Raw genomic sequence first — 9,921 nt, forward strand, 5'->3', positions numbered from 1 at the left:
CATCCCTCTGACGCTTTCCCATGAGTGAGTGTCCCTCTCTCCGTCCCGCCCTCACTGATGGTTCCCAGGAAGGCTCCTATCCCAGCGGCACTCTCCAGTGCTCAAGAATAAAGAAAAAAACTCCTTATATACTCTGCCACCCCGAATATCAGTGTCTCACCTGGGCTGCCCACTGAGATCACCTGGGGAGCCTCTTTCTTGTTACTTTTTTTTTTTTTTTTTGAGATGGAGTCTCGCTCTGTCCCCCTGGCTGGAGTGCAGTGGCGCCATCTCGGCTCACTGCAAGCTCCGCCTCCCGGGTTCCTGCCATTCTCCTGCCTCAGCCTCCTGAGTAGCTGGGACTACAGACGCCCGCCACCGCGCCCAGCTAATTTTTTGTATTTTTAGTAGAGACGGGGTTTCACCGTGGTCTCGATCTCCTGACCTTGTGATCCACCCGCCTCAGCCTCCCAAAGTGCTGGGATTACAGGCGTGAGCCACCGCGCCCGGCCTCTTGTTACTTTTTAAATGATTATGCAATAAAAATAATTTTTTCCCTTTGGTGTACAGTTCAATGAATTTTAGCACGTGTATAGATTCCTTTAAACACTGCCCTCATTTGTAATCAGGATAAGAACAGTTCCATCATTCCCAAAACTTTTTTTTTTTTTTTTTTTTTTTGAGACGGAGTCTCACGCTGTTGCCCAGGCTGGAGTGCAGTGGCGCCATCTCCGCTCACTGCAAGCTCCGCCTCCTGGGTTCACGCCATTCTCCTGCCTCAGCCTCCTGAGTAGCTAGGACTACAGGCGCCCGCCACCGCGCCCGGCTAATTTTTTTTTTTTGTATTTTTAGTAGAGACGGGGTTTCACTGTGGTCTCCATCTCCTGACCTTGTGATCCGCCCGCCTCGGCCTCCCAAAGTGCTGGGATTACAGGCTTGAGCCACCGCGCCCGGCCTCCAAAACTTTTTTACAGTCCTACCCTCACCCCATCCCTAACCCCTGACAACCACTTATCTCTTTCCATTGCCATAGTTTAGTCTTTTCGAAAATGTCAAATATATGGAATCACACAGTGCAGAGGCTAAAGCAACTCTATTTTTTTCTTTAAGAGACAGTGTTTTGCTCTGTCACCCAGGCTAGAGTGCAGTGGCATGATCATGGCTCGCTGTAACCTTGAACTCCTGGGCTCGAGTGAGCCTCCTGCCTCAGCCTCCTGAGTAGTAGAGACTACAGGCACACACCACCATGGCTGGCTAGTTTTTAAATTTTTGTAGAGACGGGGTCTCCCTCTGTTGCCCAGGCTGGTCTTTTACTCCTGACCCCAAGAGGCAATCCTCCTGCCTCAGCCTCCCAAAGTGTTGGGGTTACAGGCGTGAGGCACTATGCCCCACAAGTAGCCCCATTTTGGATGCTAATCCATCTTACTGGCTTCTGTACCCTCAGTTCTGGGACAGCCTCCGAGATTTCCAGTTCATCTGCTGACCCCTGTGTAAAAGCAGGTACTTACTGGAATCCTGCCCTCAGGTCAAAGCAATCTTGATGTTATTTTACTTTTCAATTGTCCTCCACATCCCCTCTGAAGCAGATATGCCCTTTCCCGCTTGTCTACAAGCCCTGCGCCTCAGGGGTAATGATAGGGACCCACCATCCGATCTTGTTACGGCAAGAGAGGCTTCTTGGATCTCCTGCAAGAAAGAATTCAGGGCGAGTCCACAGTGCAAAGCAAAAGCAAGTTTGTCAAGAAAGTTTATTAAGAAAGGCGGTGGCTCATGCCTGTAATTCCAGCCCTTTGGGAGGCAGAGGCAGGCGGATCCCCTGGTGGTTCAAATGTTCACCCAGGTGAAGAGCCGTGGCCCCTACAATCGGGCACCTTAGCCTCTCTAACTGGGGTTCCCCCTCCCTCTTTGGCTTTTCACTGTCCCTGGAACACACCCAGATTCCTGCTGTTGCATTTCCACTGTTCCTTTTCCCTGAAAACTCCACCCTTCCTTCTTTCCCTAATTAACTCCCACCTGCCCTCAGGTGTCAGGGTTTAAGACACCCCCTCAAGGAGGTCTGCCCTGAGCAGCCCCTCCCAGATGAGGGGGAGTTTTACCCTTTCGCATTTTAACACCAGCCTTGTAGCTCTTGTCATGTTTATTCATCTGTGAGTGAAGACTCAGTTTCTCTCCCCACACCCCTGGCTAGACTGTGAGCACCATGAGGTCGGGGGGTCACATTTGGTTTTGTCATTAATTTATCCCTACTGCTTAGCACAGGACTTATTTTTGTTGAATGGACTTATTTTTGTTGAATGGGTAACTAATTTATGGATTTCTTTGGCATTTGCTGGACAAGGGACTTGTAGATTGCATCACATCAATTCAAGTAGATGCTGGATAAGACCCACCTTTTTTTTTTTTTTTTGAGACAGGGTCTCACTCTTTCGTCCAGGCCCAGGCTGGAGTGCAAGATGTCGGCTCACTGTAACCTCGGCCTCCCACATTCAAGCATTCTCCTGCCTCAGGCTCCTGAGTAGCTGTGATTACAGTCGCAGGTGGCGCACGCCACCACGCTCAGCTAATTCATATATACACAAATATATATATATTATTATATATTTTAGTAGAGACGGGGGTTTCACATTGTTGGCCAGGCTGGTCTCAAACTTCTGACCTTGTGATGCGCCCGCCTCGGCCTCCCAAAGTGCTGGGATTACAGGTGTGAGCCACCGCGCCCAAATTGTTTTTTTTTTTTTTTTTTGAGACAGAGTCTTGCTCCATCACCAGGCTGGAATGAATGCACGGCGCCATCTCGGCTCACTGCAACCTCCGCCTCCCGGTTTCAAGCAATTCTCCGCCTCAGCCTCCCAAGTAGCTGGGACTACAGGCGCGCGCCGCCACGCTCAGCTAAGTTTTTGTATTTTTTTTTAGTAGAGACGAGGTTTCACCATGTTGGCCAGGTTGTCTCAAACTCCTGAGCTCGGGCAATCCGCCCCCCTTGGCCGTCCAAAGTGCTGGGATTACAGGCGTGAGCCACCACGCCCGGCCTGGAGGTTTTTGTTTTTAAAGCAGCTTTTAGAGCCAGGCCAGCTATGCAAATGCCGGCCGTTAGAAACTGGGTCCACCCAAACATGGCATTCCCCAGGCCTTCTTGCCCTTGCCCCACATATTCCTGGCAACATGGCCGCCCCCACGTATCCCCATGTGTGTAGAACATCATGGCGCATATTAAAAACTAGGGTGAGAGGGCCAGCTTTTTTCGTTGGCTACATGAATACCATGCCTGGTCAAACCAATCCCCTGAGCCCTGTGCAAATCAGACACCGCCTCCCCCAGCCTCTATATATACCTGGCTGGTTTCCACCCCACTTGGGGTCTCCTCTTTGGGCTTTGGAGCCCCTCATCCGTCTGTCTCTGTATGGAGGAGCTTCTTCCTTCTGCCCTCTCCCTTCTTTCAGGCCTATTAAACTCTCGGCTCCTTAAAACTACTCCAGGTGTGTCCGTGTCCTTTCATCTAATTGAACTCCAGAGGAAGAACCTGGTGTTTCTCCATTCATCGGAGCTGTATCAGAATGATCCAGCACAGAGAGACAAAGAGTTGGACATATGAAAGGGGGGCATACATCAGGTATTTATGAAAGTCTCAAACTTACAAATTAGCCTGGGCGTGGTGGCTCACGCATGTAATCCTAGCACTTTGGGACACTGAGGCTGGTGGATAACCTGAGGTCATCAGTTTGAGATCAGCCTGGCCAACTTGGTGAAACCCCGTCTCTACTAAAAATACAAAAATTGGCTGGGCGTGATGGCGCATGCCTGTAATTCCAACTACTCAGGAGGTTGAGGCAGGAGAATCACTTGAACCGGGGAGGTGGAGGTTGCAGTGAGCCGAGATGGCACTACTGCACTCTACAGCCTGGGCAACAGAGTGAGACTCCGTCTCAAAAAAAAAAAAAAAAAAGGTAGAAATTAGAAAGAATAGAAGAGAGGCAATCTTGGAAAAAATAATGGCTGATAATTTTCCAGACTGATGAAAAATACAAATTCACAAAGAAGCAAAGATATCCTAAGCTAGATAAAACAAAAGAGGCCAGGTGTGGTAGCTCACACCTGTAATCCCAACACTTTGGGAAGCCGAGGCGGGCGGATCAGGAGGTCAGGAGTTCGAGACCAGTCTGGTCAATATGGTGAAAACCCGCCTCTACTAAAAACACAAAAATTAGCCAGGCGTGGTGGCACGTGCCTGTAATCCTAGCTACCCGGGAGGCTGAGGCAGAAGAATCGCTTGAACCCGGGAGGCAGAGGTTGCAGTGATCTGAGATCGCCCATTGCACTCCAGCCTGGGTAACAGAGTGAGACTCCATCTCAAAACAAACAAACAAACAAACAAACACTAAAGAAATCCATGCCTAAACACATCATACTGAAATGGCAGAACATTGAAGATACCGAGGTCTATTATTTATCTTTGCATCCTCCAGCATGTATCCTGGACTAGATGCTCCACCAATTCTATCGAATCAAGAGGGTGGGTATCCCAAGTTGAGACCACAAGGGCAAGGAGGTAGAAACAAATATGGCAAATATGGCTAGAGGAAGGAAAAGCATTTTTCTCACCTATCTGAAGCACACAACCTGGATTAGGGGAAAGTGAAGTTGAAAATGAGAGTGTGGGAGAGGGAGAGACTAGGTGAGGAGACTTTTATTTTTATTTTTAGAGACAGGGTCCTGTTCTGTCACCCAGGCTGGAGTACAGTGGTGTGACTGATTATAGCTCACTGCAGCCTTGAACTACTGGGCTCAAGGGATCCTTCTGCCTCAGTCTCCCGAGTAGCTGGGACTACAGGAGTGTGCCACCACAGCTAGGTAATTTTTGTATTTTTTGTAGGGACGGGATCTCTCTGTGTTGCCGGGGCTGGTCTGGAACTCCTGGTCTCAAGTGGTCCTCCCGTCTCAGCCTCCCAAAGTGCTTGGATTACAGACATGAACCACCCACACCTGGTCACTGGAGAACCCTGAGTGCCCAGCAAAACAAGTAGAACACAAAGGGCTGCTCGACAGTAGCCATGGAAGGTTCTGGAATAAAGTTCCCAGCCGGTCCTTCTGTGGGCGATCATCCATTTTGTGGTAAGAGGCAAAGGGGCTCTAACACTGGCACAGAGGTGGGAGAGTCCACCTCTTATTCGCTCTGATTGGGTCACCAGGTGACCCCATACCAATCACTGGGGTTGAAGAATAAGGTATTTCGGCCAGCTCCGGTGCTGTGCCTGTTTCTGGAGCCTTGAGAGTGCTCAGCCAATGCACAAAACCTACCTGGGGCACGGTGGCTCACGCCTGCAGTCCCAGCACTTTGGGAGGCCGAGGAGGGTGGATCACCTGAGGTCAGGAGTTTGAGACCAGCCTGGCCAACATGGAAAAACCCCTTCTCTACCAAAAATACAAAAATTAGCTGGGCGTGGTGGCGGGCACCTGTAATCCCAGCTACTTGGGAGGCTGAGGCATGAGAATCGCTTGAACCGGGGAGGCGGAGGTTGCAGTGAGCTGAGATCGCATAACTGCACTCCAGCAGCAACACAGGTGCACTCTGTCTCTAAATAATTAATTAATTAAAAACAAAACGAAACAAAAAACTGGACTCATGCGTGACTCTGATGGTTCCAGGAGGTGATACATATACAGAACATAGAATGTGGGCTGGCATGTGTGAGCAGCTCATAAATGCTGTCACTGCTGCTGCAGCAATTCAGTAGCTTCCTGCCACCCACAGGATAAAGCACAAACCCATAAGATGACCTTTGTGGTTTATCTTTGACCATCCCACTAGCCTTAATTCCTACCACTCCCTGCCTTCGGGGTTATTCTCCAGCAACAATTTTAGGGAAATCCCTTCCCACACTGTGTTCCTGGAGTCTTCTTTGCCTCAACCCCCTGCACAGCTTCTTATCCCTTAATACTGAAGTTTGGTGACAGCTTAGGTGCAGAGGACACCCCAGCCAGTTTTAATCTTCAGCACAGACCTCTCCCCTGAGCTTTGGAACGCAATGTACACACACACACACACACACCCCCACACACCCACACACACACCACACAGGCTCATTCAGAATCCCCTCATGGATTGGTTCCTCTCCAATGGGACACTACCGCACCCTGGTGGGAGCTTGGGAAATTTGCATAATTGTTTTTGGCTGCAGCATTGATTGGAGGGTATTATAGGCGTCTAGAGGTAGGGACCAGGAATGCTGGAGGCTGAAATCTGCGTCCAGAACAATTTGTAAATGTCTTTACAGGCACTTCTGTGGGTAAAAAAAGTTTATAGTTATCTGAAATTATTAATTAATATAACACATCTACACATACATACAAAATTTTGGTATGGTTTAAAATATATTGACATCTTCTGAAATGAAACTATGATGTAAATTCATTTTTATTTATTTATTTATTTTGGAGACAAAATCTCGCTGTGTTGCTCAGGCTGGAATGCAGTGATGCCATCTCAACTCACTAGAAACTCTGCCTCCCGGGTTCAAGTGATTCTCCTGCCTCAGCCCCCCGCCTGTGCCACCACGCCCAGCTAATTTTTTGTATTTTTAATACAGATGGGGTTTCACCATGTTGGCCAGGCTGGTCTCGAATTCCTGACCTCAAATGATCCTCCCGCCTTGGCCTCCCAAAGTCCTGGGATTACAGGCATGAGACACTGTGCCTGGCTTCTAATTAATGTAAAGAAAGTGAAGAGTGTGTACTTTTTTGTTCAGAATGGTACCAACGTTTGTACATCATATCAGAAAAATCGTAATTCCAACCACAATGCCACCTATGAGATGTAATGTAAAATTCTGAATGAAGTATAGCACACATAAAGAAATGTGCCCTGGCCGGGTGCGGTGGCTCACACCTGTAATCCCAGCACTTTGGGAGGCTGAGGCAGGCGGATCACGAGGTCAGGAGATCGAGACCATCCTGGCTAACACGGTGAAACCCCGTCTCTACTAAAAATACAAAAAATTAGCCAGGCATGGTGGCAGGCGCCTGTAGTCCCAGCTACTCCGGAGGCTGAGACAGGAGAATGGCATGAACCCAGGAGGCGGAGCTTGCAGTGAGCCGAGGTCGTGCCACTGCACTCCAGCCTGGGCAACAGAACAAGACTCCGTCTCAAAAAAAAAAAAAGAAAAAAGAAAAAAGAAACGTGCCCATATCATGTGTTCAGTATGAATTTTCAGAGAGTGACCAGAAAGTAAATTTGACGCAAGTGACACTTGATAACTAACACCCAAGTCAAGAAAACAACTTCGTAATCCCAGCACTTTGGAAGGCCAAGTCAGGAGGATCACTTGGGCCCAGGCATTCGAGACCAGCCTGGACAACATAGTGAAACTCTGTCTCTACAAAGAAAAAAAATAGCCATGTGTGGTGGTGCACACTTGTAGTCCCAGCTACACAGGAGGCTGAGATGGTAGGATCACTTGAGCCCAAGAGTTGGAGGCTGCAGTGAGCCATCATCGCACCACTACACTCCAGCCTGGGAGACAGAGCAAGACACCATATCAAAAAAAAAAAGGAAAAGAAAACAACATTATGAGCATTCTCACCCCAAGCCTTCCTGGTGTCAGTTTCAATAACCATTCCCCTCTCTCCCAAAGGTAACCAGACTCTTTGTTTGTTTGTTGAGACAGGGTCTGGCTCTGTTGCCCAGGCTGGAGTGCAGTGGTGTGATTATGGCTCACTGCAGCCTTGAATTCCTGGGCTCAAGCAATCCTCCCGCCTCAGCCTCCTGAGTAGTTGAGACTACAGTCGCAAACCACCACGTGCAACTGATTTTTTTTTTTTTTTTTTTTTTGAGACGGAGTCCCGCTGTGTCTCCCAGGCTGGAGTGCAGTGGCGTGATCTCGGCTCACTGCAAGCTCCGCCTCCCGGGTTCACACCATTCTCCCGCTTCAGCCTCCCAAGTAGCTGAGACTACAGGCGCCCGCCACCACGCCCGGCTAGTTTTTTTTTTTTGTATTTTTAGTAGAGACGGGGTTTCACCATGTTGGCCAGGATAGTCTCGATCTCCTGACCTCGTGATCCACCCGCCTCGGCCTCCCAAAGTGCTGGGATTACAGGCTTGAGCCACCGCGCCCGGCCGCAACTGATTTTTGTATTATTTTGTAGAAATGGGGTTTCACCATTTTGCCCAGTCTGCTCTCAAACTCCTGGTCTCAAGCAATCTACATATCTTGGCCTCCCAAAGTGCTGGGATTATAGGCATGAGCCTCCACACCTGGCTCAGGTTATGCACTTTTATAGTCAGTAGTATTAGTAACATGTGGTTGTATCCTTCTCCATAATTTTTTTTTTTTTTGAGACAGAGTCTCACTCTGTTGCCCAGGCTGGGGTGCAGTGGCATGGGTTCGGCTCACTGCAGCCTCTGCCTCCTGGGTTCAAGCGATTCTCCCACTTCAGCCTCCCGAGTAGCTGGGATTATAGGCATGCGCCACCACGCCCAGCTAATTTTTATATTTTTAGTAGAGATGGGGTTTTGCCATGTTGATCAAGCTGGTCTTGAACTTCTGACCTCAGGTGATCTGTCCACCTCGGCCTTCCAAAGTGCTGGGATTACAGGCATGAGCCACCATGCCCAGCCTTTTCTTTTCTTTTTTTTTTTTTGAGACAGAATTTATCTCTGTCACCTAGGCTGGAGTTCAGTGGCTTGATCTCGGCTCACTGCAACCCCCGCCTCCTCGGTTCAAGCAATTTTTGAACCTCGGCCTCCCAAGTAGGTGGAACTACATGTGTGTGCCACCACACCCAGATAATTTTTGTATTTTTATTCTTTTTTATTTTATTTTTGAGACAGAGTCCACAGCCCAGGTTGGAGTGCAGTGGCGTCACTTCAGCTCACTGCATCCTCTGCATCCTGGTTCAAGAGATTCTCTTGCCTCAGCCTCCCGAGTAGCTGGGATTACAGGCGTGCACCACCACACCCAACTAATTTTTGTATTTTTAGTAGAGATGGGGTTTCGCCATGTTGGCCAGGCTGGTCTTGAACTCCTGACCACTTTGGGAGGACAAGGCAGGCGGATCACAAGGTCAGGAGTTCGAGACCAGCCTGACCAACATGGTGAAACCCCGTCTCTACTAAAAATACAAAAAGTTAGCTATGCGTGGTGGTGGGCGCCTGTAGTCCCAGCTACTCGGGAGGCTGAGGCAGGAGAATCACTTGAAACAAGGAGGCAGAGAATGCAGTGAGCTGAGATCGCACCACTGCACTACCAGCCTGGGCGACAGAGTGAGACTCTGTCTCAAAAAAATAATAATAAAATAAAATAAAAAATGTTGTAGGTTTTTTTCTTTGAAGAGGAAAATATACAATTACATGTTGTTGGCTGTGGATTTATTTGAAAAAAAAAGAAAAAATATATGATTAGAAAATTCTACTTTCGGAATGAAGTCACCTTTTAATTATGGGGAAATCATTTAGATCTTAATGTATTTGTGTATTCCAGAGCTGTGGTGTAAAAACTTATTTTAGTCTGTGCTGATAAAAAATAACATTGTCATTCAACAGTTGGTGTGTATTTGTAAAAAACAAAACCAAAGAAAAATAAATATATTGACAAAAACGTGAACTAGAAAGTTTTGATAATATGGTTAATCAAGTAGAAGTGGTGGAACCCCATCTCTACTAAAAATACAAAAAACTAGCTGAGCCTGGTGGCAGGCGCCTGCAATCCCAGCTACTTGGGAGGCTGAGGCAAGAGAATTACTTGAACCTGGGAGGTGGAGGTTGCAGTGAGCTGAGATCATGCCATTGCACTCCTGGGTGACAAAGCGAGACAAGAAAGGAAGGGAAGAGAAAGTAAGGGGAGGGGAGGGAAGGGAAGAGAAGGAAGGGGAGGGAAGGGGAAAGAGAGAGAGAGAGACGGAGGGGGCAGAGAGAGAGACAGGAAAGAAAAGAAAAAGAAGGGAGGGAGG

The sequence above is a fragment of the Macaca fascicularis genome, chromosome 19 (genome assembly GCF_037993035.2).
Source record: "Macaca fascicularis isolate 582-1 chromosome 19, T2T-MFA8v1.1".
NCBI lineage: Eukaryota > Metazoa > Chordata > Mammalia > Primates > Cercopithecidae > Macaca > Macaca fascicularis.